The sequence below is a fragment of the Cavia porcellus genome, unplaced genomic scaffold, assembly GCF_034190915.1.
Source record: "Cavia porcellus strain 051 isolate PalLab524CR breed Dunkin Hartley unplaced genomic scaffold, mCavPor4.1 scaffold_1, whole genome shotgun sequence".
NCBI lineage: Eukaryota > Metazoa > Chordata > Mammalia > Rodentia > Caviidae > Cavia > Cavia porcellus.
Genome location: NW_026947484.1, coordinates 14,660,907 through 14,688,864, shown reverse-complemented (window position 1 = coordinate 14,688,864; position 27,958 = coordinate 14,660,907). Strand labels below are relative to the sequence as shown.

The 27,958-nt window shown below is 42.8% G+C and overlaps 1 long non-coding RNA gene across 2 annotated transcripts; it reads left to right on the top strand.

Annotated features, from left to right (window-relative positions):
* The first annotated feature begins 35 nt into the window (after positions 1–35).
* LOC106026298 (uncharacterized) lies at positions 36–26,678 on the top strand. Of its 2 annotated transcripts, XR_001199911.3 has the most exons (5): positions 36–174; positions 1,165–1,256; positions 6,664–6,773; positions 21,699–21,816; positions 26,527–26,678. It is a non-coding gene; the product is annotated as an uncharacterized LOC106026298 (long non-coding RNA). The 2 variants fall into 2 exon arrangements; XR_001199912.3 differs by lacking the exon at positions 21,699–21,816.
* The last annotated feature ends 1,280 nt before the right edge of the window (positions 26,679–27,958 follow it).

Below are 27,958 nucleotides of genomic sequence, written 5' to 3'. Positions count from 1 at the left end.
CGCAGTCTCCGGCCTCAGGCAGGGCGTCGGGGCTGCCGAGCCGCGCCCTCCTCCGCGCAGCGCCGGCCGAGTGGCTGTCCCCAGGCTGGGGCGGCGGCGGCGGCGGCGCGGCTGTGCAGTCCTGGGCGAGCGCCCAGTGCCGCGATCGGTCGTTGTGAGAATTCAGGGGTGAGGGTAAGGTCCAGGGAAGGTGAACACGGGTGGTATCGGAGATTAGCGCTGCCTGTGGATTGGAAATTTCCACAGTTCGACTTTTGGTCGGCTTCTCACTCATCGCCCTTCCCAGGCACACGTGTGTTCGTCGCCAAGGCTGCACTTTCTCTCTCCGAGCTGAGAAAACGCCCATGTTTCTCAGTAGTACAGACTCAGCTCCCGAGCTGGAGAACCCTCCAGAGTTCAGCTTTGAATGGGGCCCGCTTTGCTTAGGAGCCCTGGTGAAGCTCTAGCACATTTTACTGTTCACAGACTCCTGAGCCCTCCTGCCTGGGCGTGATGGCTTTTTTTCTTATCTTCCCTGAAATGTAGATGTGGGGACAAGTAAACAAAGAAATAAATAGACTTTCAGTATCCTCCAATGTCCTCCTTTTGAAAACAGGCCAGTCTCTCCCTCTCAGTGTTCCTAATACAGGTAGAACGATGGGTGTTGAGTTCACCCCTCCACCTGCCTGAGCTCCGGCAGCACCTTAAGACTGTTCTGTATAACACCGAATCAAAGCACCTGCTTCCTCTCTCGCTTTTGAGCCTGAAAGCCCATTTCTCTGCTCATGAACAATAAATGTAACTTTTTTCCCACCATCGGGGGTATGCTTTGCAATTCTTTGCTTGCCTTACCCAAGAGCTTGGAGTGTAACTTTCTCCTCCTCCACTTTTGGTTTTGTTTCCCTGAGTCTGCTTCTTACATTTTCACAGCCCTAAGGCCAGTGGGAATTAAGATTTTTGTTTCCTGGTTCTTCAGGCAGAAGTCCTAGTCCCAGCTCCACTGCACCCAGTTGCCTTGGCTTGGGTCACCTGCCAAGTGACTTGCATGGTGACTTCCCATGTGCCTGCTACACACATGCACATTGATTGAACTACAGAGGCTTTAAGAAAATCCTAGGACAGAAATCCTGAGTGTGGGCTTGGAGGTGAAAACCCATCGGAGCTCACAGGAACTCTCCCATGCAGCTATCACTGGAATCAGAGATGGGCCCAGCAGATGTGGTACAGGAACAGTTGCTGTGTTTGGTCAGTTCTTTCCTGGGAATTTGGAACCAAAGGTAAGACACTCAGCATTGAGAATATAGTTGAGCATGTAACATACAAACCTTGAAATAACCATCTGCCACATTGCCATACTGTCCTACTGAGGGGGCAATAAAAGAGACTGTTACTGGTAATACCTGACTAATGTGGCATGATGAGCTAGCTCCATAAAAAGAGGTTGGTCCCAGCCAGGCGTGGTGGTGCACCCCTATAATCCCAGTGCTCCGATGTTAAAGCCATATCATTGCCCAAGTCCTGTCTGCTCCCTAAGTCTATAACCCCAGCAAAGCTCTAGCTAAGTGCCCTTACTCCACTGTTTTCACCTTTGTCTCTTTTGAGATAGTTACAGGTGATCCCCCATCAGAATCAACATATTGCATAACATGTTTGGAAAAATCTCTAGTCACAACCAAGTGAATGACACACTGGAGACTGGATCCAGGTGTGTGTAAGGGCCTGTGCCATGGGGATTCAGCTTTGGCATTGGTCCTTCAGAATGACAATTACCAAAGACCTTGCCATGCCAGGGATTTAGCTTAGTGGCATAAGTGCCTGCTGCACAAGGTACAAGGTCAGGAGCTCAATCCCTGGTACCAAAAAAAAACAACAACAAAGACCTTGCCATTTGTGAATTCCAGAGCCACCATGTGATAGTTTTATCTTGCAACATGAAATTGCTAATATTTGACTTGTCTTAAACTTACAAAACAACAGTCTCATATTGTCTAATCTTTTTTTTTTTTTTTTGAGGCAGGATCTTACATGTAATTCAGGATGGTCTCGAACTCACTATGTAGCCCATGTTGGCCTTAAACTCACTGCAGTCTTCCTGCATTAGCCTCCCAAGTGCTAGGATCCTAGACATGTACCACCATGCCTAACTTCATAGGTTTAAACTATTCTAAGCAGCACATGTCACTGGCAAGAATTATTTTTCTCTGCTCCTCTGTCAAATTATCAGGGTGTGCCTTTCACAACCTAGACACAAAAACTCACTGTGGGAGTATGGTTTAAAATCCATGCACCTTAAAATTAGACATGCTAGGTGTGGAGGCACATAGTCGTGATAACAGCACTTAGGAGCCCGAGGCAGGAGAATCACTGTGAGTTTGAGGCCAGCCTGAGCTACACAGTTGAGTTCAAGGTCAACCTAAACTATAGAGTGAGACCCTGTGTCAAAACAAGCAAACGGGCCAGCGGTTTAGTGGCATAAGCAGCTGCCTGGCAAGTGCAACGTCATGACTTTGATCCCTGGTACCAAAAATAAAAAGCAAACAGAATTTCAAATTTGCCAAATATCTGTGTGCATTTGTTCTCAGACGTCCACTATTTTCAGCTAATAGAGTAGAAGAGAATACTAGGTAGGAAATGGGTTAAGCTGCTATAAAAGAGACTCAAAATAACAGTAGCATAAATAAAAAGGAGTTTTGTGCCTTGCTTGTGTAATAATCCAAGACTGGCATAACAGCCAGGGTCCCAGATGCCTCCTGTTTTATTTGCTCTTATCATTCCTAACATGTTGCTTTGTTTGTGTGGTCCCAGATGAGTCCTTCCAGGAAGCGTCATGTAGAGGGAGAAAAGGATACATGTTCCTGTCATTTAAGGATCTGAGCCTGAATCCATGTGTATTGCTTCTGTGTACACATGCCCTCGCCAGACCTAGTCACATGATCATACCTGGCTCCAGGGAAGCTGGGAAATGTAGTCTTTATCTGGGTGGCCATTTGCCTAGATAAAAATTCAATTATTAAAAAAAAAAGTTTTCAGAGGGCTGGGGATTTAGCTCAGCGGCATAAGTGCCTGCCTTGTAAGCATGCAGTCGTGAGTTCGATCCCCGGTACCTATAAAAAGAAAGAAAGAAAAAAAAAAGTTTTCAGTTATGTCAATGAAGGAGAACAGATAGTTGGGAAATAACTAGTGTCACAAAAGGAAATAGAGGATGACTCTCACAATATTTAGCCCATTTAAGTTTGATGTAATAAGGCAGGAATTAGGTCATTTAAAGTCACAAAGCAACCAAGATCATGTAACCCATTTACCCCAGCTCCTGGGTTTTGAGAATGAGAACAATAGAATTTAGTGCTACTTTGTCAGTCTCTTACTGTAGGAAACTCAGTTTGTCTCCCCAACAACCACTCTTCTATTCTCCTAAGGGCACAACCTTGATTTTAAGCATCATAGTCCAAGCAACTGTGTATGTGTTTTGTTTTTTTGTATTGGGGATCGAACTCAATACCTTGCACTTGCGCAGCAGACACTTGTGCTGCTGAGTTAAATCCCTAGCCCAGGCAACTATGTTTTGCACAAGTCTTTTGTGCAGCCCCAGGGTGAATCTTCAGTGGTCTAAATCAGTATTTTTTGGACTTTTTAACGATTACCATGATAGGAACTATATTTTATACCCAAAATGAGGAAGGGCCAGTCACCACACTATTCCACTTTATTCATCTCTCATTCCATGTTTTCTTTCTTCTTCTTCTTCTTCTTCATTTTTGTTTTTTTGTACCAGAAATCTGAACTCAGGACCTTGTGCTTGCCAGGCAGGCACTATGCTACTGAGGTATTTTCTGGGCCCTCTATTTGTTTCTTTAACTGTTTTCTTGTAGGCCACTCTCTTCTGCAGTCCCTCTTGAGTGCAGGAGTGACAGATCAGATCAGTAGACATCTGTATAACAAGGAAATGAAACTACTCCAAGTAACGGCGAGCCAAGCAGGGGCATCCATCCCATACAGGAATCAAGGCTCCCCGCACCCCACCCCACCTCCTGCAGGAACACTCACTCTATAGCATGAACAAAGGTTTCCCCTAAACGTGAGCCTGGAATTGTGCCTTGAGTGATGGTGGCTTTCCCAGAGCCAGCAGTACCTGCCCTGCCTGCTATACAACCCCTCAGCTGTCTCCAGCCCTTTTCTCTAATTCACCAAAGCTTCAATCTTCCCCCAAAGGTGGATCTGGAACCTTTTTAGCTGTGCTCCCTGGCATGGCCACGTTGATCAGAGTTCCTTCCCTGCCCTTCGAAACTGTTTGATAGCACACTGGCATTTTAGAGTGGCGGAGCCTGCTCTGTGGGAAACCCTGAGCCAGAGCTTTTGCCCTAAAACTCCAATAACAAACACACACAGGGTACAACCTTGATGCCTGATCTTCTGTTTGATATACTCATACTCTACTCAATTCTGTTTCATTTTTTTTAAAAAGTTCTGGTTGGCATTATTAACTTATGTCCTCCCATTCCATTAATTAACTGCAACCTGAAGTTTGAGAAAAGACTCAGCTGCTTTGAGTCAGTTCATTATTCTCATTCCTTTTAGGTAAGGCATGTAGTTTAGTCTGTGTATGAAACAAAAATTTATCCTAAAATTCTAAAAAACCAAAATCCTAATTGTTCTTTTATTATTGTTGTTCATAATGGGGATCGGGCCTCCCTCACCCTTTCTGTTTTAGACAAGGTCTCACTGTATAGTTCAGGCCAATCTTGAATTCGATGTATACCCCAGGCTGGCCTCAAGCTTGTTCACAAAAATCTTCCTGCCTCAGCCTCCTGAGTGGGATTTCAGGCATGTACCACTTCACTCAGTTCTTTTTTCTTTCCTTCTGGTTTTTTTTTTTTTTTTTTTTTTTGGTACCGGGGATCCAACTCACGACCTCACGCTTGTCAGGCAGGTGCTTGCACTACTGAGCCAAATCCCAGCCCTTAGTTCTTTTTTCTTTTGAGACAAGTTCTCATTAAGTCATTACATTGCTTGGTTTGGGCTCACACTCCCAATCCTCCTGCTTCAGCCTCCTGAATGCTGGGATTATAGGCATGGCAACTGCTTCCCTTTCACTGTGTGGTTCTTTGTTTTGCTTTATTTTCACAATAACTAGGAAACAAACATAAGGCCTTATGTATATGACAAGTGCTGTACCACTGAGTAATAGCCCAGTCCTCCTTTTTTTTAAATACAATTTTAGAGGTTTTTAAATAAACCTACTTCATCCTTGTCTGATACCCTTGAGAATCATAACTGTCATCATAGAATATTTGAGTAAAAACTTATGACTTATAAAAGCAGAATTTATAGCTCTATAATGTCAGCCTGCAGAAATTGATATTATGTTATTCTTATATGGCTCTGAAGAGACCCCCAAATGTATTACAGGTTTTATTATTGTTCTTTTTTCCCCTGTAGAATGTCAATCAACTTGGCATTTAAACTACTAATTCTTTTCTTTCATTTTTTTGGAATGTATATTTCTTTCTTGAAAATGCTCAGAGAACGTTTTATGTGCTTTACTAGTTTTCTCATTGCTGACTGACTTTAATAAAATGCTTGCATGTGCCTAACATCTATTTGGATGATTATTTCTGTGCTGAAAATTACCTGCAACATTCGCATGCAGCCATTTTGTAACCATGAGTGGAAGCAGACAGAACAAGAAAAGAAAAGTGGAAAATACCCAGGGCCATTGATGAATTCACAGCCTTGGATAGCACAACTGTATTCTTATAACGCAAGAGCAGATATCATCATTAGCAAGGTTTCATAGTCTGCAACCTAAAACTTCTTTTCAGATGCAACTATCCTAGCAGCTCAGTCTTATTAAAAATGAACATTTCAGGTTTGGGGATGCAGCTCAGTGCCAAAGCACTCACCTAGCATGAGCAAGGCCCTGGGTTCAATTCCCAATGCTACTGAAAACAAATACAAAGCAAATCACCAAAAGTAAAGCAGGATAGAAACAAGCATTCGACTAGACCCATTGGACTTATTGCCTGATCACTGAGCTTCCCAACCAACCTTAAGACCTTCCCCTTACAGATCTGCAAAGACCCCGATACAGTGATATTATATTACATTCATATTCTGTTTGCTGGTTTTTGGTTGGGGAAGATGGCTTGTTTTGTCGGAATTGAACCCAGGGTCTTGTGCAACTACTAAGTGACACCCCAACCCTCTTATTTTTTTGTTAATACAGTACTAGAGTTTTTAAAATAAGCTTACTTGACCTTGGTCTGATACTCTTGAAAATCATAACTGTTGTCACAAAATATTTGACTAAGAAGCGATTACTGCTAGAAGCTCTGAGCTGATAGCGTGTTTACGTCAACCTGCAGAAATTGATAGGAGGTTGTGCTAAGCAAGCACTCTTATCATTGCCCGACATCCCCAGCCCAATGGTCTTTATTTTAAATGACTTTTCACACTTTCCAGATGCTTTCACTCATTTACTGTTTCTCTTGGTGCTGGGTATTGAACCTGGAGCCTTACATAGGCTAAGTATAGGCTGCACCACTGAGTTTCACCTCCAGACCCTTTGTATTAATAAATGTCAGATTTTCAATAATTGTTTTCAAGTTGAACAATAATCAGTTGGTTTCAAGCATTACATTTCTTCGTTTTACTGTTTGTATTTGTTGGTGTGTTTATTCTTTTTAGAATTGTAGGCTTCCTGTTGGAGGGACCTTGAACAGCACCAAAAAAAAAGAAAAGAAAAAAGAATGCTGTCTGTTTCCCATTCCCACTGCACAAATGTGAAATAACCAAAGGTACAAAGAACACAGGAATCAAATCTTCAGAGCTGTACCTTGAGCATCTACCAGAATGGTCTGTGCGTGTGTGTGTGTGTGTGTGTGTGTGTGTGTGTGTGGGGTTATTGCTGCTGCATTTGTGATGATGGGGGTTGAACCTGGGGCTTTGAACAGCTCCCTCATGATAAGCAAATGCTCTGCCAATGAATTCCACCCCTCGCCCTCATGGGATGTATTAACTGCATACCAGGCTTACCGCAGAGATTGTGCAACCCCAAGAGAGAAGGCATTTCTCCTGCTATCCCTTCTCAGGCACAACATTTCCCACCATTTATTTCCCAGACAACCGTGTGTGCCAGTTAGCATCGCAGGGGCTCTCTACTGGCTGGTCCTGTCTTCTTGAGATTTGAAAAGAATGATGCAGGAACCAAAGTTACCACTCCCTCTGCGTCATTTGGCCATAGGCTCCTTACTTCCTGAATAAAGGAATGGAGAACACTGAGAGACATACCAACAGCATTTTGCAGCCCATACAGCTGTTTCAGAAGGTATCAATTAACAGACGAACAAAGCACACTGAGACCTGCTAAGCAGCTCTGTGCACCAACTCAGAGTAACTCAGAGCTGCAGCCTCTCTAGGGAAGAGCAGGCATCGCCTCCATCACAAATGAGCCCTTGTGCCTGACTTCAGCTTCAGCAGGTTTAACACAGGCATGGTCAAAGGGAGGGCATCCAAGAACACTGTCTTGGCTTTGATTCTGTGTAAACAGGTTAACAGAGACTAAGTTACTTACTGATGGAGACAAGATCTGGACCCAGATGTTTATGTTGCCTTTGGTCTTATGTTCTTTCCATTATACAAAATCCTTTTCTATAAGTTTACTGTATTCCCAGTCGTGATGGTGCAGCCTGTGGTCCTAGCACTCAGGAGACTGAAGCAAGAGGATCAACAGTTCAGGGCCAGCCTGGACCACATATCCAGACCCTGCAACCCAAAACAAAAAACTACAGTCTCCTTAGGAACTGGAAAGAGAATTTCTCCCTCTCCTTCCCCTTCTCTTTCCTCTTCATCATCATCTTCACCATCATCATCATTACTGGTGGAACTGGGAATTGCTGAGGTACTTCCTCAGCCCTTTCAAAAACAGTTTTGGAAGATAAGATCTCCTGGGGGCTGGAGACTTAGCTCAGCAGCTTAAGTACCTGCCTGGTGAGCACAAGGTCCTGAGTTCAATTCCTGGTATAAAAAAAAGATACGTTCTCATTAAGTTGCCCAGCCTGGCCTTGAATTTGCAATCTTTCTGCCCCTGCCTTCACCGTAGCTGGGATTACAGGCATGCACCACCATGCTGAGCTAAAAAAAGGGATCTTAAGTGATGTTTTCTTTTGTGGTGTTTATGGAAATTTGCTTCATGATTTGTTAATAATCAAACATTTATTAGCACCAAGTACTCAAATATCTAATCAAGATAATCAGGATAGGGAAGCTCTTGGAGTGGAGCAGGCTTCTAGCCCCAGGAGATGAGCAGGTTAGTATCTCTACCTCTGCTGAGGTTTGCCTTGGTCTCTCAGGTGTGTGATATACAGTATTTGTGACAATACCCAGTCACTTGTCCTCATGTGTCCCAGCTCCCTGGGGAGTTAATTTTAAACTCCTAGTTTAAACAAATACTATAGTTCAAATTCATGGCTTTACAGATTGCTAAGTGATTTCATACACAGAAGATTTAATTCAGTCTACTAAATTTTGACTGAGTCTTGTCAGATCTTGTACCAAAACCTGGCTAGTGAAGGCAGGTAACTGATGATCTTTACCCCCAAACTGTGCAGAGTTTGGTAGTAAAGACACCGTGAACGGGCAGGCATGGTGTTGTACATTGTAATCCCAGCACCCTGGAGGCTGAGGCAGGAGGATCATTGCAAGTTTGAGACCAGTGTGGGCTACAAAGTAAGCTCAAGGCCAGCCTGAACTGCATAGTGAGACCCTGTCTCAAAAAGACAAAAAAAAAAAAAAACACATGAGCAACTAGCTGAAAGAGAAAAGTGTCAAATGTGGGGGTCTCAAACATTTTCAGCCTGACTCATAGTAAGAAATACAGTTTACAATGAGCCACCCATGTATATGTAAAATAGAGAATAATGTTGTTTAAGGTCCACCAGGGGATTTCACGAACCCTTAGTTTAAAAGCTATGTTCTAATGGACGCACAGAAGGCCATGGGACATGAAATGGAAAGTAGAATAGCTCAGGAGCGGGGAAGAATGCGGATGGGAAGGAGCGAGTGCTCTTTATTTGTTTTGTTTTTTGAGGCAGGGTCTCTCTGTGAAGCCCACACTGACCCTGAACTAGGTATGTAGTCCAGGCTGGCCTTAACTCACAGTGATCCTCCTGTCTCAGCCTCCTGAGTGCTAGGATTATGGGCGTACCACCCCACACCCAGTGCAGTATTCTGTGCCCAATGCAGTGTTCTGTAAGAAACAAGCCAAAAATTCTAGTTAGAGCAAGGATGTGGGGGAACTTTGCAAATATGGTCAATTAGCCTCACCAAAGTGGCACAGAGGAGCCCAAATCCAGGGCTCAGAAAGACTGGGCATTGTGGCACCCGCCTATAACGTCAGCATCCTGCGAGCTCAAGTGCAGCAAGGGCAAATGAGTGACACAGTGAGACCTCTCTCAAAATTTAAAAAAGGATGGGTGCTGAGTACGTAGCTTAGCATAGAAGACCTGGTTTGAATCCATAGACACACACACACGCATCAGGAAGGTCTGGACTTCCTGATGAGTGCTATCAAATAAAAGTGCACATTTATATTTGCTTCCTTCCCAAATCCTGCTAAAACAACAGGCAGTAAGCAGAGCAAGGGGAAAGGAATTCAGAGGGAGAGGACATTTTGGAAGCTTGGAGAGCTAATGGAAAAGGACTGGGGCTCCAAGCAAGCTGAAACCTAAGTACAGATCACAGGGATGCATCCGGCTGGTGCGGACCCGGGGCGAGAGGAAGCCTCTGAGCTCAGAGCCCCGTGAGGTTGCGGCTGGGAACAGACGGTAAATTATAAACAGGTTTATTTTGGTTTGTGGTTCTCAGCCAAGGGTGAGGGCCTGCATCTGTTGATGGTCTTCCTGCTGGCAGAGTCCCAAGGCTGCAGGAAAAAGGAAGCACAGGAAAGACCTGGCCAAGCTGACTTTTATAACAGACCGCTTTCAAGATATTCAAGATAACCCTTTAACCCTTAGCATGAATTGATGGGTCCATTCATGAAGACAGAGCACTCATCTGCTCTTCAAGGTGGTGCCTGGCTCCTCTTCTAATATCTCATGATGGGGATTATGTTTCTCTTTTCTTTCTTTCCAGTACTGAGGATCAAATCTCAGGCCTCGCTGTTTTTTGTGTTTTGGTTTTTTTTTTTTTTTTTAAAGGCCCTAGGTTCCATCACCAGTACTGGGGCCCTTACTGGGGATGGAACCCAGGACTTTTGCATTCCTAGCCCTTTTTTATTTTGAGACAGAGTCTTTCTAAGTCGCTAAACTGCCCTGAGGCTGGGCTCAAACTTGCAGTCCTCCTGCCTCAGCTGCTGAGAGTGCTGGTTTGCAGGCGTGGGGCACCACACCAGCTTTCACCTTGGCCTTGAAGAGTGAGTCAGGGTCAGCCAGGGGGAAAGTAGAGATGCATGTTTCAGACAAAGCCGAAAATGTCAGGGAATAAGGGTGAAGACAAAAAATCACAGATCCTGCACTCGTTCTGTTCGCAATACCTCATTGGGGTGGAGATCGTGATATTAAGTTGAATGGTCTGATGACTGTCATTATTTTGAAATTTAATGCTTAGGGATGTCTGTCTGCACAAGTGGCAAGACGAACTGAAAACTCACCTCTTGATTCCAAGTTTACTACTTTGTCCATGCAGCCAAAGGGCAGTTTAATTTAGACCAGTGACTCTTAACGGGGGCGGTTTTGCTTCCAGGGGACATTTGGCAATGTCCAGAGGGCACCTTGGTTGTCACCTGGGGGTTGGGGTGGGAAGGTAGGGTGGGGAGGAGGGCATCACTGAATCTCAAGTAGAGTCGGCAGCTAAGGCCCTAGGAGAAGGTTCTATAATGAACCAGAAGCCACTACTGCCAAAGAATTGTCTGGCCCAAAAGGTCAACAGAACTGAAGTTGAGAAAACTGATTAAGGTTGCAGTTTAAAAACAAAGCTTTTCTAGCTGGTTGTGGTGGTGCACGCCTGTCATCCCAGCACTCAGGAGGCTGAGGCAGGAGGATCCCTGTGAGTCAGAAGCAAGCCTGGGCTACATGGTGAGACCCTGTCTCAAACACCTCCCCCACTGGAGTGTTTTTTTTTTCCTTAAGCAAACCCAGTTTATTTACATGACACATATTTTGCCTTGCTGCTTACTGAAATGTAGTCAGTGTAGTAAACAAAGGCAAGCACTATCTTGCTATTCAAAAATATCTTTCTATGCCTAGAAAAAGTTGTTTTTTAAAGAGTTAACTAGATGGAACCTGAAAGAAGTGCTGGAGGGGAAGGGCCCCTGGGACTCCTTGGGATTCCAGCTATCCCATTTCCCAGCTCCACCTCCCTGCTCATTGCCTCCCTGATGTTGGGGACCACACTCATAGCCAAAGGCACCCCAGAGTCCTCTGTGTCTGCTCTCCTCAGTCTTGCACTTATCTAATACTCCAGCTAACTCAGCTTCCAGGTGGGAAACCAGGGAACCAGAGGACAGTTCTTGTCCTCCTCCCAAAGCTGGGGGGTAACTATAACCCTATAAATCACTATGATTTAAAACAGCCATAGGTAATTTTTAAATGTACTTGTAAAATCTGCAGACAAAGACCTTTTATTGTTTACAGATAGGCAAAATTAAAAGCTAGTTTAATTAAAAGTGTTTTAGTGCTGTAGCTGGACATCATACTTCTAATCTTTTTTTGTTTGTTTGTTTGTCTTTTTGAGACAGGGTCTCCCTATGCAATTCAGGCTGGCCTTAGGCTTACTTTGTAGCCCAGGCTGGTGTGGAATTTGCCACAATCCGCCTGCCTCAGCCTCCCAAATGCTGGGATTACAGGAGTGGATCACGGCGCCTGGTTTCTTAATCTTATTCTAATAAACTGAGAAAATGATAATAAATATATATCATTTCAAGGCTCAGATTGGTAGATAACTTTCAAAATCCCTTACTATGAATAATATCTTAAAAATTTTACAAGTTGTGCTGTGCAGTGGGTGGCAGATAAAATGCTGACATACAGAAGTGTTTGTAGTGGAGGGCAATCCCCATTCATCCATTCATTCCTTACTTTATAATACATCATTGTGAAGATAAAAATGAACAAAGTAGCTTTCTCACAATATTTAACACTTTTATAAAACATTGAAATATTTATGCAGGATTATTCTGCCTACAGTCAGACCTCTATGCCTTCCTTTCAAATTCAAAGAAATAGTAATTTTAAAACATTGTGTGTGCTTTTTATGCATTAATCAGGTGGAAAGTGTTACAGAGTCTCATAGTGTGACAAAAAACAAGAATTTCAAAAATTGAAACAAAGTAAAACTCAAGACACAATGGGTTTTTTTTTTCATTTTGAGAAGATTTTTAAAAAATGTTTTCAAACCTAAAGTAACTGAACTTCCCCTTATTTATTTGTTTGTTTGTTTGTTTGTTTACTTAATTTTGGTACCGGGGATCAAACTCATGGCCAGGAAGGCACTTGTGCTATATCCCCAGCCCCCTTCCTTCATTTTTAAACTTGGTATATTAACTATGTGGTGTATTTTGGCCAAAATGGCAAGATGTTTACTTAAGAGCAATGTCATATACCCCAGTAAGCAACCTTTAGGGGAACTGCATCCTACAGCCACACCAAAAGGTCCTAACATTTAATCTATAAATCAAATCTGTAGCTTATGAGGCACGACAGCCATTTTCAAATAGCAGTTCATGATCACCAAGGTATGACAGTGAACCCTTGCTGAACTACGAGGGGAAATTATGTTCCACGAAAGGCCAGTATGGGAATATATATCCTAAAAATCCTACAGTGGAAAGAAACACATTTTACAGTTGTATAAACTGAGATACATGAAAGTTATTTTCCTAATACTAGATATACAAAAGGCTGTTTTTTTGTACCAGGGATCAAACTCATGACCTTGCACTTGCCAGGCACATGCTTTATGCCCCTGAGCTAAAACCCCGGCCAAAAGGTTTTTTGTAATAAGCTTCAACACCAATCAGCATTTCTTCTGATATTCAGTTAATGCTACCATTAAAATATATAACACCCAATAGAACAACTTGTCGACTGACTAAGAAACTTGCGTATATTCCAGTAACCAACAAAAGTTTACAAATATCTGCTTGAAGGGATTTAACTTATGTATGTGAAAAAAACCAAAGAACATCCTACTTGGTATGATATGGCAATAACGTATTTTTTAGGTATGAATACTAAAGGGTAAGTTTAAAGCTTTGGGTACAAAATTTACATAGTGTTTGTGAATACTGAGTTATCAATATAAAGCTTTTTTTTTGTTGTTGTTTTTGAGACAAAATCTTTCTGTGTAGTTCAGACTGGCCTTGAACTCACTATGTAGCCCAGGATGGCCTCAAATCTCGAAGTGATCCTCCATCCTCAGCTGAGATTACAGACATGTGCCACCACACCTTCCCTCAATGTAATGCTAATACATTCATAAACAGAAAACTGGGACATGGGAGAATAATCTCATCAAATGGGGCACCTCCATGAGTTTGTACTAAGGCTTTTCACTTCAAGGTCAAGACAGAGCTATCTGGATCCTCTGGCCTTACAAGTAGTACCCACAGAGCTGGGAACCCCTGCAACATGACAGACTGCAGATTTAGAAAGGTGAAAGCTCTTCTGAAGTCCTGCATCAAAATCTGCAATCTACTGTCAAGAACTCAGTTATTACATGGGATCAAATAATACCTAGAATGAAAAGGCTTAGCTGTCTAATGATTTGGTTATGAGACCACAGCATTTGTCACCAATAAGCTAGAGCTTTTCTAAAGCTGGAAGCTTGTTTGATGGCAGAGTGCTTGCCTAGCTTGTGCAAGACCCTGTGTATGATCTGCAGCATTGTTTTGAAGTTAACCTAGACTGGAGCTGGGGATTTAGCTCAGTGGCATAAACGCCTTCCTTGCAAGCATGCAGTTTTGAGTTTGATCCACAGTACAAGAAAACCCAAAAAACAAAACAAAAAAAACTAGACTTGTTCTAGCCAGGCACACTGACTCTTAAACTGAGTCACTCTGGAGGCTAAAGTGGGAAGATTCCTTGGGTCCAGGAGTTCAAGACCAGTCTGGGAAACTAAAAAGAACTTATCTCAAAAAACCAAAAATGAAAACAAAAAAGGAGCCATTCTGAGTTCAAATCCCAGTGTCAATAATTATTAGCTGATAGAGATTGAAAGATCAGAGCACATTGACTTTATTGGTATCTCAATATGTATTTCACATAAAACGGTTTTTATTTTTCTTTTTTTAGGGCTGGGGAGTTAGCTCAGTGGCATAAGCACCTGCCTTGCAAGCAGCGGGTCATGAGTTCAATCCCCAGTACCGATAAAAAGGAAAAAGACAAAAAAAAAAAAAAGGAAAGAAAGAAAAAGACAAAAAAAAATTATTTTTCTTTTTTCAGACAGGATTAGCAAACACTCTCCTCCTGTGCCACCTGTCCAGCACAGTAATTTAATTTCAAAGCCATATATTCAGCATTTAAAAAGTAAAATTAGTGGGCCGGGGATTTTTAGCTCAGTGGCATAAGCGCCTGCTTGGCAAGCGCGAGGTCGTGAGTTCAATCCCTGGTACCTCAGAGAACTAGGCGTGAGAACTAGGCGTGGTGGCTCACGCCTGTAATCCCAGCATTGGGAAGGCTGAGGTGGCCTGTAATCCCAGCACTAGGGAGGCTGAGGTGGCCTATAATCCCAGCACTCTGGAGGCTAAGGTGGGAGGATCGAGACCAGCCTGGGCTACAAAGTGAGCTCAAGACCAGCCGGAACTGCATAGGGAGACCCCATCTCAAAAAGACAAAAAAAAAAAAAAAGTTAAATTAGCAGCCTGTGGTACAGATCTGCAGTCAAAGCACTTTTGGAGGCTGAGACAGGAAGATCAAAAGTTGAAACCTGGTCTGGGATACTTACCAATTTAGATACTATTTCAAGATTTAAAAAAAAAAAGGGCTGGGAATGTAGCATAGTGTGAAAGCCCTGGATTCAAATTCCCAATACACAAAAAGAATGTAAAATTGTTTAATACCTTTGAAATACAAATGTTAGCCAGATGTGGTGGTACATGCCTTTTATTACAACACTTGAGAGGCTGAGGCAGGAGGATCACTTCAAGGTTCAAAGTCAGACTGAGCTATATAGTGAGTTCAAGGCCACCCTGAGATCCTGTCTGAAAAAGGAATGGGGACTGGAGATTTAGCTCAGTGGCACAAGCGCCTGCCTGGCAAGTGTGAGGTCATGAGTTCAAACCCCAGTACCAAAAAAAAGAAAGAAAAGAAATATAAATTTATATATAGTTATATATATATAACTAAATGTAACAATATATATTTAAATCTGAATAGCAACCCTACATTACTTTAATATAAATGTTTAGCATATATAATGATAAAATTATGAGATTAGACACTGAAAAATATAAAGATATAAATAAGTGAAAATAAAATTACTTGCTCTTTAAAAATAAGATCTCAGAGCTAGGCGTGGTGGCTCATGCCTATAATCCCAGCACTTGGGAGGCTGAGGCAAGACAATCATGATAAATTCCAGACCAGCCTGGGCTACAAAGTGAGCTCAAGGCCAGCCTGAACAGCATAGTGAAACCCCTCAAAATAAATAAATAAATAAAAGACAAACTCCCTTAGGGGAAATTATACCTATAAAGTTGTCTTTTTTGTACACAAGTTTCTTGTATCTCTATATGGATATGATTTTGTTTTTCTTTTTTTTTTTTAAATTTTGAAAGTATACAACAGAACAAGTCAGAATAAAGCCAACTAAGATCATACAGTGAAATTGGTACAGAACTTCACAGCAAGTTAACGAGATAACAGTAATAGGTATCACAGTATATTTTGTTATATTTTATAATAGTTGTTCTTTCAGTCATGTATATCAAAATGAGATGAAATATAGAACACTATAGAACTAATCAAAACAGAATATTGAATAGAGCAGTACCATTAATTAGAAAAGAGCAAAACAGTAATGAAAATATTTGCCTTCAAAGAAATGGTAGAAGGAAGTCCCCCTTATTTGCTATGGTCAACCTGCCAGGAGATGCTCAGATTTCTGGTTCCCCGCTAATGGGGTGGGGGTCAGGGGATAGGGGAAATGGGATATTTGACTCTAGGCTATGTAGCAGTAGGTTCACTATTGCTAAGCAGGGAGGCAGAATGGTCATTTGTTTTCACAGCATACTCAGTTCCAACATGGCGTGGATCTCAGGAGACACTGCTGGTTCTCCCCTTGGAAGGGCTGCAGTGGGCCACACTGCTGCCGCTTACCAGGGAGGGGAGGTGCTTGCTTGGCTTCCCAGAATCCTAAGTTCCAACATGGCCAGATTTTGTTTTTCTTTAAAACCCTTTTTTTTTCTGACAAGCTCTTGCTATGTAGTCCAGATTGGCCTCAAACCTGTGATCCTCCTGCCTTGGTCTCCTGAATGCTAAGATTACAAATGTTCTTGGCGGCCTTTTTTGCTTTACATTTTTGGTGACTTTTAGTTTTTGTTTCAAAGAGAACATTTTTTTTTAATTGGTACTAGGGATCAAATTCACGACTGCCTGCTTGCAAGGCAGGTGCTTATGCCACTGAGCTAAATCCCCAGCCCCCAAAAAGAACATTTTTTACATCATCATTTACAATTTCATTTGGGTACAGATTGGGGTTCTGATGCAGAGAACCCAGATTAATTTTAGTGTCCTACTGTTCCTAAGTCTACTTGTTTTAAGAGTTTTGGACTAAAATAACTACTCTTGCAATAAAAGCTTTTTCTTTTCTTTCTTTTTTTTTTTATTTTTTTTTTAAGACAGGGGCCTTCATGTAGTTCAGGCTGGCATTGAACTCACCATATAGCCTAGGCTGGCCTTGAATTCATCATGGTCCTCCTACCTCAAGTTCCAGAATGCTGATATTACAGGCCTGTTCCACCAAGCCTGGCAAAAACTTCTTTTATCTAGTGGCATTTTTTTTTTTTTTTTTTTTGGTCTTTTTTCCTTTTTACCAGTACCGGGGATTGAACTTACGACTGCCTGCTTCCCAGGCAGGTGCTTATGCCGCTGAGCTGCCCCTAGTGGCATTTTTCTTGAAGTCTGTAGCCTATACCGCATAGGTTTAGGCTATCCAAACCTATGCAGTTTCCATGGAGACTGAGGATGGCGTGCAATTCCTGGACACCTTCAAGAATGCCATCTTCAGTGGCTCAGAGCTGCTGCTGGAGTGCTCACCCTAGCTGCTTTCTCCGGTGTGGACAAGATTTGAAGTGCACACACGATTCAGCCCTAGGCCCATCAGGCTGACACCACACCTGCTCCAGCACTTTTGCCCCATCCCTGAGAAAGGGTGGGTGGTGCTTGCCTGGGAAAGGTCATGTGGCTTTTCATCAGCACCGACACCAGGGCATCCAGCCCAAAGAGGCTGGTGGGCACCATCTTCTAGACCAGGACCATCAGCAGAGAGACTGCTCTATGCCACTACAGGGAGGGCAGGCTGTTCTGCCCTCTGAGTGACAGTCACTGGCAGACTTCAAGTCGTCCTCTTTCATCACCGAGCAGAGCTTCTGTGGACATCAGGGATCCATATAGGCAGTGCCACACCTGTCCTGCGAGAACAAGGAGAGCATCAGGGTGGTGGCACCTGAGAGGATATGAAAGCCCCTTTGCCATTCCTCTTTGAGGCTGACCTCTGGGACCTTTGTAGGAGTGCAGTGTTATTTTTCTACTCTGATCACAAAGCAAACACTTTTATAATAAATGTGTATTTTCTTTAAAAAAAAAAGCCAAAAAAATCCTATGGGTGTTCAAACATTTTATATAGTATTACATTACCTATAAATGATCCAAATTTTAGATTTCTTTTTTTAATATTAAAAGAATGACTTTACCTTGAATAAAATTCTATTTTGGAGCTAAGTGGGATGGAGCATGTCTATAATCCCAGCCTAGGATACCTCAGAGAGGCTGAGGCAGGAAGATCACAAATTTAAGCCCAGCCTGGACAATTTAGTGACTTGATGAGACTCTGTCTTAAGATAAAAAAATAAAATAAAATATTAGGTGGGGATAAAGTGAGAAAGTCCTAAGTAACATATCCAGTACCACAATACATACATACTAAACATATAAAAAAATTTTAAAAGGGGGCATAGGGGATGCAATTCAATTTGATGGCCTGGGTTCAATCCCCCATATTGAAAAACAAAAACAGAAACACTTGTGATCCCAGCACTAGGGAGGCTGAGGCAGGAGGATCACAGCAAGTTTGAGGCCATACTGGGTTACACAATGAGTTCAAGGCCAGTCTGAACTACACAGTGAGATCCTGTTTCCAGAAAAACAAAAAAGCACGACACATCTGGTCATTTTCCATGTATTTATATTGTTTATACTAGTTAGCTTTTTGTGCTTGAGACAAAACACACATGACCTGAGCAGAGATTTCTAGCTCATGGTTTCCAAGGTTTTGGACCATGGTCAGCTGGATCCAAGGTAGAAATAACGTGGTGGTGGGGCACGTCCAGGGGACAGCAGCTTACCTTGAAGCAACTGAAAGCAGAAAGCAGGAAGTGGGCCTGAGAGGAAGGGACCAAGGACAGAATGTAGACCCCCAGGCTACAGTCCCTGGTGACCTGCTGCTTCTCCCTGGGCCTCACTCCCACTGTGAACTCAGCAGCAGATTAACCCATTGGCCAGCAAGTGTCTCACAATCCAATCACCTCACAGGAATCTTTTAATCCAGGCTGGCTGATAGTCAGGATTAGCTGGCATTAAACCAAGTGTGGCCATGCAGCCTGTAATTTTAGCACTCCAGAGGTCGGAGGCATAAGAATCACCTGGAGTTTGAGGACAGCCTGCCCCACACAGGGAGACCCTGTCTCACCCACAAACAAAACAAAACAACAAAATATTAACTGGCATATCATCATACTGGAGTTTTTTTTGTTGTTGTTGTTGTTACCAGGGATTGAACTCATGACCTTGAGTTTATCAAGTAAGCACTTATGCCATTGAGCTAAATCTCCAGCCCATTTGTATGTTTTTTGAGATAGTCTCAGGTAGTTCAGGCTAGACTTGAACTCATGTAACTCAGGCTGGCTGCAGGCTGAAATAAATCCTCCTGCCTCATTCTCTCAAGTGTTGAAATTACATTCACCACTACACCTGGCTCTTTATTATTATTGTTATTATTATATTTTACTTTTTTGTTTGTTTTTAGAGTCAGGGTCTTACTATGTAGCCCAGAATGGCTCTGAACTCACGACCATCCTCCTGCCTCAGCTTCCTGAATGCTAGAATTACAGGCATAAATCACCACACCCAGATTTATTATAGTTTTGGGTTTTTTTCTTTTTGAGACCCAGTTTCCCAATGAAGTTTGGGCAGGCCTTGAGCTCACTTTGTAGCCCAAGCTGGCCTCAAACTTACAATGATCCTCCTGTCTCAGCCTCCTGAGTGCTGGGATTCCAGGCATGTACCATACACCTAGCTTTTATTACTATTTTTTTAATGTGTAGATCATCAGTCTAAATTCTCTAATATCATTTAATATAATTTCCAAGTAAACTTGGTGTGGTGATTTAAAAATATGCTCATAAAACTGGATGCAGTAACATACTCTTACACAAGTTCAAGGCCAGCCTCGGCAACTGAACAAGACTGTCTCAGCCAGGCATGATGGCACATACCTGGAATCCCAGCACTTGAAAGGCTGAGACAAGAGGATTGCTGTGAGTGCAAGGTTAACCTGAACTATGTAGCAGGACCCTGTCTCCAAAAAACCCAGAACAAACCAACAAAGTCTCTGTCTCAAAACATAAATAAGGGGCTGGGGATTTAGCTTAGCGGCATAAGCACCTGCCTTGCAAGTGAGTCGTGAGTTTGTGCAGCCATGAGTTCGATCCCCAGTACCTATTTAAATAAATAAATAAATAAAAAGAGGGTGGGGTCTAGCTCAGTGCTCCCTAGATTCAGTTCCCAATAACACACATACACATACACACACACACACACACACACACACACACACACACACACACACACGAAATCTACAAATTCTTGGATATAGAGGAGCTTAGGGCTGGGATGTAGCATCCTGCTAAGGTACTTGCCTAGAACACAGTGGGGCTTGAGTTGAACTCTACTAGAGCCAAAAGAAAAAAAAAGGTGGAGTTTAATTCTCCTCCCCTTCTGTAGGAGCTGGACTCCCAACTTGATTCTGTGTCTAAAGTGCTGGAGGGCAACTTGGTCCCAGAAAGCTTGTGGCTCCCCTGTTGCTGCCCTCTGGATGGCTTGCTCAGGGGAAGGTAGCTGTTATGCTGTGATGACCCCAGCACCCCTATGGCATGGTGAGGTTACTGAGATGAGGAACCCAGGCCTCCTGCTAACAGCAAGTGAGAACTGTGGCATATGGCCAGTCACCACTTGAGGGAGCTGGCTCGGCTGCTGCTCCCCCTGAGCAGGCGAGAGTGAACCCCAGGTGACAGCCACTCTGCAATGCCCCAGAAGCCCTTGAACCAGACTCACGAAGCTAAGCCTCTAGATTCCTGATCCTCAGAAATGGAGGGTTGATGGGCCAGGGATTTAGCTCAGTGGTATAAGCGCCTGCCTGGCAAGTGCAAGGTCATGAGTTTGATCCACAATACAAAAAAAAAAAAAAAAAAAAAAAAAAAGGAAGAAAGAAAGAAAGAAATGGAGGGCTGAGGATGTAGCTTGGTGGTAGAACACATGCTTAGCATTTGTGAGGGCCTGGATTTGGTTTTCAACACTGCCAAAAAAGTATGAGGTAATGCTTTTTTTAAAAAAATGCTTACTTTAGACTACTAAAGTTTGGAATAATTTATTATATAATAGAGACAGTTGGTATATTGACACATTTTACGGAAGCACTGTCCTATCTGTTTTGGCATCTATATCAAAGTAACTATGGCTGGGTAATTTATAAACAATCAAAATTTACTGCTTATAATTCTACAAGTTGAGAAGTCCAAAATCCAGAGTCCAGTAAGCATGGTATCTGGTGAGAGCTGTGACCTCACCTAGTATAGGAACAAATAGGAGTCTTTGAGCCCTTTTTTTGTATTTTTGTTGTTGTTTTGGAGACAGGGTCTCGCTATGTACCCCCAGGCTGGCCTCAAACTCATGACAATCCTTCTGCCTCTGCCTCCCTAGTGCTAGGATGATAAGTATGTACCACCACACCCAGTTCCATTTTAGGTTGATTTTTCACTGATTCATGGCAGTCCAGATCGGCCTCGGATTTGTGGTGCTTCTCTGTCTCAGCTTCCCAAAATGCTGGGATTGTAGGCGTGTGCCACCATGTTTGGTTTTTTGTTTGTTTTGTTTTTTGTTATCAGGGCTCAAACTCAAGACCATGCACTTGCCAGACAGATGCTGGTACCGCTGAGCTAAATCCCCAACCCTAATGCTTGGTTTTTTAAACTCTTTTATATAAAGGCAAGAATCCCGTTCACTAGGGCTCTGCCCTCGGCCCTGATCACTAGGTTCCTAAAGGCCTCACCTCCTAATGCTCTCACACCAGGGATTACATTTCCACTTGCAATGCTGCAGGAAGCTGTGGGGAACGCATGCCCTTGGGATATATGTGTTGAAGTCGGACCCCACACAGTGATGTTAAGAGCTGGGGGTTCTCGGAGGTGTGAATTATAAAGTGGAGCCTCCATGAATGATTTTACAATATAGGTATGAAACTGTTCCACTTGTGAGGACAAGGTGACTCGTCTTTACCTTGGAGTCAGAGACCTCATCACACACTCCACCTACTGATGTCCTGATCTCAGACTTCCCAGCTCCCATGACTGTGAGTAATAATTTTTTTCGTAGTTTATAAATTGCCCAATCTCAGCCGGGTGTGGTGGCTCACGCCTGTAATCCCAGCACTCAAGGGCCTGAGGCAGGAGGATTGTTGCAAATTCTAGACCAGCCTGGGCTGCAAAGTGAGCCAAGTGTTTTCTTTTTTGGTTCTTTGAGATAGTGTCTCACTATGTAGTCCAGGCTAGCCTTGAACTCACTATGCAACACAGGTTGGGTCTGCATTCTTGGTGATCCTCCTGCTCAGTCTCCCCAGTACTGGGAGTACTGGGACTACAGGCATGCGTGACCACACTCAGCAGCTGTTTTCTTACGGTAGCATAAATAGACTAAAACGAGGAGATACAAACATCGGGACCACAGCAAGAGTAATACTCATGTAGAAATGAGGACTAGCAATGAATTCTCACAAATTCAATGTTCCCACATAATCAGTAACCAGATCGAGAAATGAAACAGAGCTGAGAGTGGTGAGGCACACCTGTAATCTCAGCTACTCCAGAAGCTGAGGCAGGAGGATCTCTACGTCAAGGCCAGCCTGGGCAATGTAGTGAGATTTTGTCTCAAGATAAAATGGGAAGGAAGATACACACACACACACACACACACACACACACACACACACACACACACACAGAGACAGAGACAGAGATAGAGACAGATGAAGTGGGTTGTTTAGTGATAGATTGCTTGGTCATAGAGCACTTGCCTAGCATGGAGTTCAATTCCTAGCACTGAGGGAAGAAAAAAATAACATCAAGGCCAAATTTCTTAAATTTAATTACTGAGCTATAGTTATGTACAAGATTATAATGTTATACCAACATTCTCTTTTTTTTTTTTTTTGTCTTTTTCATTTTTTATCGGTACCAAGGATTGAACTCATGACTGCCTGCTTGCAAGGCAGGTGCTTATGCCACTGAGCTAAATCCCCAGCCCCTATACCAACATTCTCAAGACCTGGGTTCAATCCCCAGCACCATATGCAAAGAAAAGAGGATTCTATAACCCCAAAGACCTCTCTAGTCATTACTCCTCTACTGCCAAGAATACATGCTAACATTTCTCTTCTTCTTGAGATGGTTTTGCCTCAGCCTCCTGAGTGCTGGCATTACAGGCATGCACCACCATGCCTGGAAAAACGCTAACTTCACTGCATTATATTTACCTATGTATTTTCTTTACATGTGATCACATGATTTCACATTGTTATTCTCTTTACACACACCACATATTCACATATTCATTCTTATTTGGATAAAATTTGCAAAGAACCATGCCTTTCAACTATTCAGCATATGAATTCTAAAAACAAGTATAATCTTCTACATAACTATAGCTCAGTGATTAAATTTAAGAAATTTGGCCTCTTCCCTCAGTGCTGGGGATTGAACTCCGTGCTAGGCAAGTGCTTTATGACACAGCCACACCTACAGCCCAAATGAGCTTTTATCTAGTATGATGTCCCACCAGCACCTTTATAGTAATCCCCCCAGTCCAATCCAAGATCAAGTGCATTTGTTGTCATGTCTCTATTTCCTCTTTGATCTTAAAAAGTTCCTCAGCTCAAAAAAAAAAAAAGTTCCTCAGCTCTTCATGATGTTATGCAATTAACATTTTTAAAATGGATTTAACTCACTTTCTATACTTAAAAAACAAACCAACCCAGCTGGGTGTGGTGGTGCATTCCTACAATCCCAGCTATTCAGGAGGGTGAAGCTGGAGGGGCAGAAGTTTGAGGATGATTAGTGAGACCTTGTGTCGAAATTTAAAGGAAAAATAAAAAGGTCAAGGGTAGAGTGCTTCTGAGTTTGACCTGCAGTACCAAGAAAACAAGAAAAAAAACAAAATGAAAATCAAAAAAAGCAACCCAGACTTCTTTGATCTTAACCATTACTTCAGAACACCAGGTCATTTCTTCAAACAAGAGCTAATTCATGAAATTGGAATTTTTTTCTTTTCACAGTTCTGGGGATTAAATCTAGGGTCTTACACACACCAGACAAGTGCTCTACCACTGAGGTCCTTATAATATGATTTGTTTTGTTTTGTATTTGAGACAGGTTCCTCCTAAGTAGTTCTGACTGGCCTTGAATTCACTGTGTAGCCCAAGCTGGTCTCAAACTTGCAGTGATCCTCCTGCTTCAGCATCTCAAGCATAACTGGATTTTTTGTTCAAAGTATTTAGTTGAATCTAAATATGTTAGTCACAGTTGCTTCCCAAATAACATGATAACTATAGCTAGGTGTGGAGGTGGGTGCCAATAATCCCAGAACTCTAGGAGGCTGAGGTGGAAGATCACAAGTTCAAACTCAGCCTGGGACCCCATTATTCAAGGCTGAAGCAGGAGGATCGCTGTGAGTTCAAGGTCAGCCTGGGATATTTAGTGGGCTTAAAATCAGCCTGCACTACAAAGTGAGATGCTGCATCAAAAAAACAATCTACAAACAAACAAAACAACAACAAAAGCCCAAAACCAAACCCAGTCTGGGGAACCTAGAGACTTAATGAGACTGTCTCAAGATAAAAAAAGAGTTGGGGAAATAGCTCACTGTGAAGTCCCTGGGCTCAATCTCCACTACTGAAAAAAAAAAAAAAAAAAAAAAAAAAAAGACAATTAAGTAGCCGGGCGTGGTGGCTCACACCTGTAATCCCAGCACTTGGGAGGCTGAGGCAGGAGGATTGTTGAGAATTTGAGACCAGCCTGGGCTACAAAGTGTGCTCAAGGCCAGCCTGAACTGCATAGTGAGACCCTGTCTCAAAAAGACCAAAAAAAAAAAAAAAAAAAGATAATTACATACAATCTCAGAAGATTAAGCTAGCTGGGCATGGTGGCGCAACCTGTAATCCCAGCACTCAGGAGGCTGAGGCAGGAAGATCCTTGCAAGTTTGAGACCAGCCTGGGCTACAAAATGAGCTCAAGTTCAGCCTGAAAATTGCATAGTAAGATCCTGTCTCAAAAAACAAACAAACAAAAAGATTAACTGAGTTGGACAACTTTACCTTTTACTCAGAAAAACTTTTGCTCCAGAACTCGCCTCACTACTTCCTGCCTCAGTCTCCTGAGTGCATGTGCCACCATGCCTGGCTACTACTTCCATTTAGTTAGCATACATTTCCTGAGCCTCTAGTGCATGCTAAACACTATGCCAGGCTCTGGGGATTTTCAGGTGAATAAGAGTCTTTGCCTTCAAGAATAAGGAATGTAAGCCAGATGTGTACTCCTTGCATTCAGGAGGCTGAGACAGGAGGACTGCTATCAGTTTGAAGCCAGTCTGTGTTACATAGTGAGTTCCAGTCCAGTCTGAACTACACAGCAAGACTGCCTCAAAACAAACAAACAAACAAACAAAAATGTACAGAGGAGGCTGTACATACATATACAGTTACAGAAAGCATATGTGGATACCATGTCATATGTGAGAAGACTGATACCATGGGAGCAAGAAAAGGACAAGACCGATATGGGGGCTGGCAGAGGTTCTTCGATGAGGCATGACCTGAGGACTTCTTAAAAGATACCTGAGGTGTTTTCCCAGGAGCAGCACATAGCGTATGTGCGTTGGGCAGGGGTGGGCTGGGTAGTATGGTGGGCTGTAGGCAGGACTACCTGTATGAGGTTTGCTGATGCTCCAAGATAGGGCAGGGTTTCCTTACATGTTCTACAAGAGGCTTTGTTTCAAATTAAAAGCAGAAAGTCCACAGAATCAGTGCAGTCTTTTAAAATCACCCAGGGTTTGGGGGTGTAGTTCAGCTGTAGACTGCAAGCTGAGGATGCTCAAGGCTCTGGGTTCAATCTTTGGCACCAAAATAATAACAATATTACCTAGGGTGTTTTATTGAGCGAATCCCAAGTGGGGGAAGAGAAGTGGGCAGAAGCTGTTAAGAGATGAGGAGAGAGCAAATTAGGGGTGTGACAGAGGAGGCGGGGTGAAGAAATGATTAAGATACCAAACTGGCAGCAACTGGAGCCCCGCAAGGTACTGGAAGTGGAGAGTTAGGCTAGCATGGTTGGAGGCGCCAATAAGCAAATGGTAAGTACGCAGAAAGCCTTCCATTTGGGAGAAGTGGAGAGTGGGGTGCAGGGTGGAAAGAGAATGAGTTCAGCTTTGGTCTCTTGAGCATCAGGTGCTCATGGGGCATTGAAGTGGAAATGGCTCCTTGGAAGACCTGGGAAAGTCAGGAGCGTAGGAGTGGGAACCAAATGGGTGCGTTCACTAGAGTAGGAGAATACACAAAGAGGAAACGCCTATTGATGCAGCAGCATTTCAGGGAGCCAGCAGAGAAGCTGAGGCAGGAGGACTGCTGTGAATTCAAGGCCAGCTTGAACTACGTAGCAAGATCCTGTCTCCAAAAAACGAAAAAACGCAATGTGGTGATATATAGCTCTTCCACAATAAAGACTAGGCTTACATTTACTGGTCTTGATTATTGCACTTTTAGAGGTCACTTGGAGGCCAGGAGTATAGCTCAGAGCGCTTGCCCTGGGTTTGATCCCCAGCACTGCAAAACAAAGAAAACCAAACCAAACCATGTAGAAATCTAAAACAAACAAAAGCCAACAACAAAACTTAAACCAAGAAATCATTTTTCTATTGTAGTATCTCTTGACTAGAAAATTAAATTCTATTTAGCTCAATTATCAACCCAAGGGTACTCAAAGATTAAATTTAACTTCTGCTCTTGGATGTCCTACAGGTTTCTTCAACTTTGAAGGCGCCCAACATGTCTCAACTCAGATTTCTTCTGGGATTAAACATCCAATTCCTCTGATGATAATTTCTAGACTTCTCCAATGGTCTTCTGAGAATGCTTCAATTTGTCAATAAACATAGCATATGATGACAGTCTCTAACTTGTGCACAGTATTCTAACTGGCTATACTACATTGTTTTAAAGACCTTGTTTCCAAGCTACTGGGGATTGGACATACAGTATTACACGTTAGACAAGTAGTCTACCCATGAGCTACATCCTTGGCCCTTTACAAGACTGTCTTAGATGTTCCAGATGGCCTGGAATTTATTATTCTCTTGCCTCATCCTCCCAAGCAGCTGAGATGTTTACAGGTCTGAGTCTAGAGATATTTTATTATTTTTTTCTTTTCAAGATAGAGTCTCAATACATAGTTCAATCTGACCTCAAACTCAAATTTACAGGAACCCTTCCATCTAAACCTCATGAGTGCTGGGATTACAGCGGTGTACAGGCAACCAGGCCAGGGTGAAGACATTTCCATAATTTAGGCATGCTACAACTCTACACTGTTAGCTGTCAGGATACATAGTTACTGAAGTACATTGCCTTTCCTTCCAATAGTAACTTGTAACCAACTCTTCTCCCACCTGCTTCTGTGGTTGATTCTTTTTAGCTTATATGTACCTTTCACATTTGTGCTTTTTTTCATTGGTTCATAGCAAAAGCTTTATTCTTGGGGTTTTATGGGGCTAAAATGGCCAGGACACCTGATAATAGAAAAAATCAAATGTGGAGCAACTGTCAAGGTGAACGGACCCTTCAGGAACTCCAAATTTGCTTTAGTGCTTTGATTTAGCTACAGGTTTCTAGTTTTTCCTAAAACTGAAAGTTTAATCTAGAATTAGATTAAGGTTTTTATTTTTTAAATCTATTTTTTGAGACAGGGTCTGACCATGTAGTTCAGGCTGGTCTTGAACCTTGCAGCCCAGGCTGACCTCAGACATGCTGTGATCCTCTTCCTACCTCAGCCTGCCAAGTGCTGAGATTTTGTGTGTGCCACCATGTCTGTCAATCATTTTCTGACTAGTTAATTCTATTTATTTTTTGGAACCGGGAATTGAATTTATGACCTTGTGTTTGCCAGGCAGGTGCTGTGCCACCGAGCTAATTCCCTGATTTTTTTTTTTTTTTTTTTTTTGAGAGGCAGTCTCATTATGTAGCCCAAGCAGGCCTTGAACTGGTACCAATCCTCCTGCCTGTCTTCTGAGCGCTGGGATTAACCAGTGTCCATCACCATGCCTGGTTCATTCTCTTCTGGGAATTTTTTTTTCCAGGAGTCAACTCAGCACCTTTTGCTTGCCAGGAAGGCACTTATGCCACGGAGCTGTATCCCAGCTCCATTCTCTACTAAAACCTCAAGAGGACTAGTTCA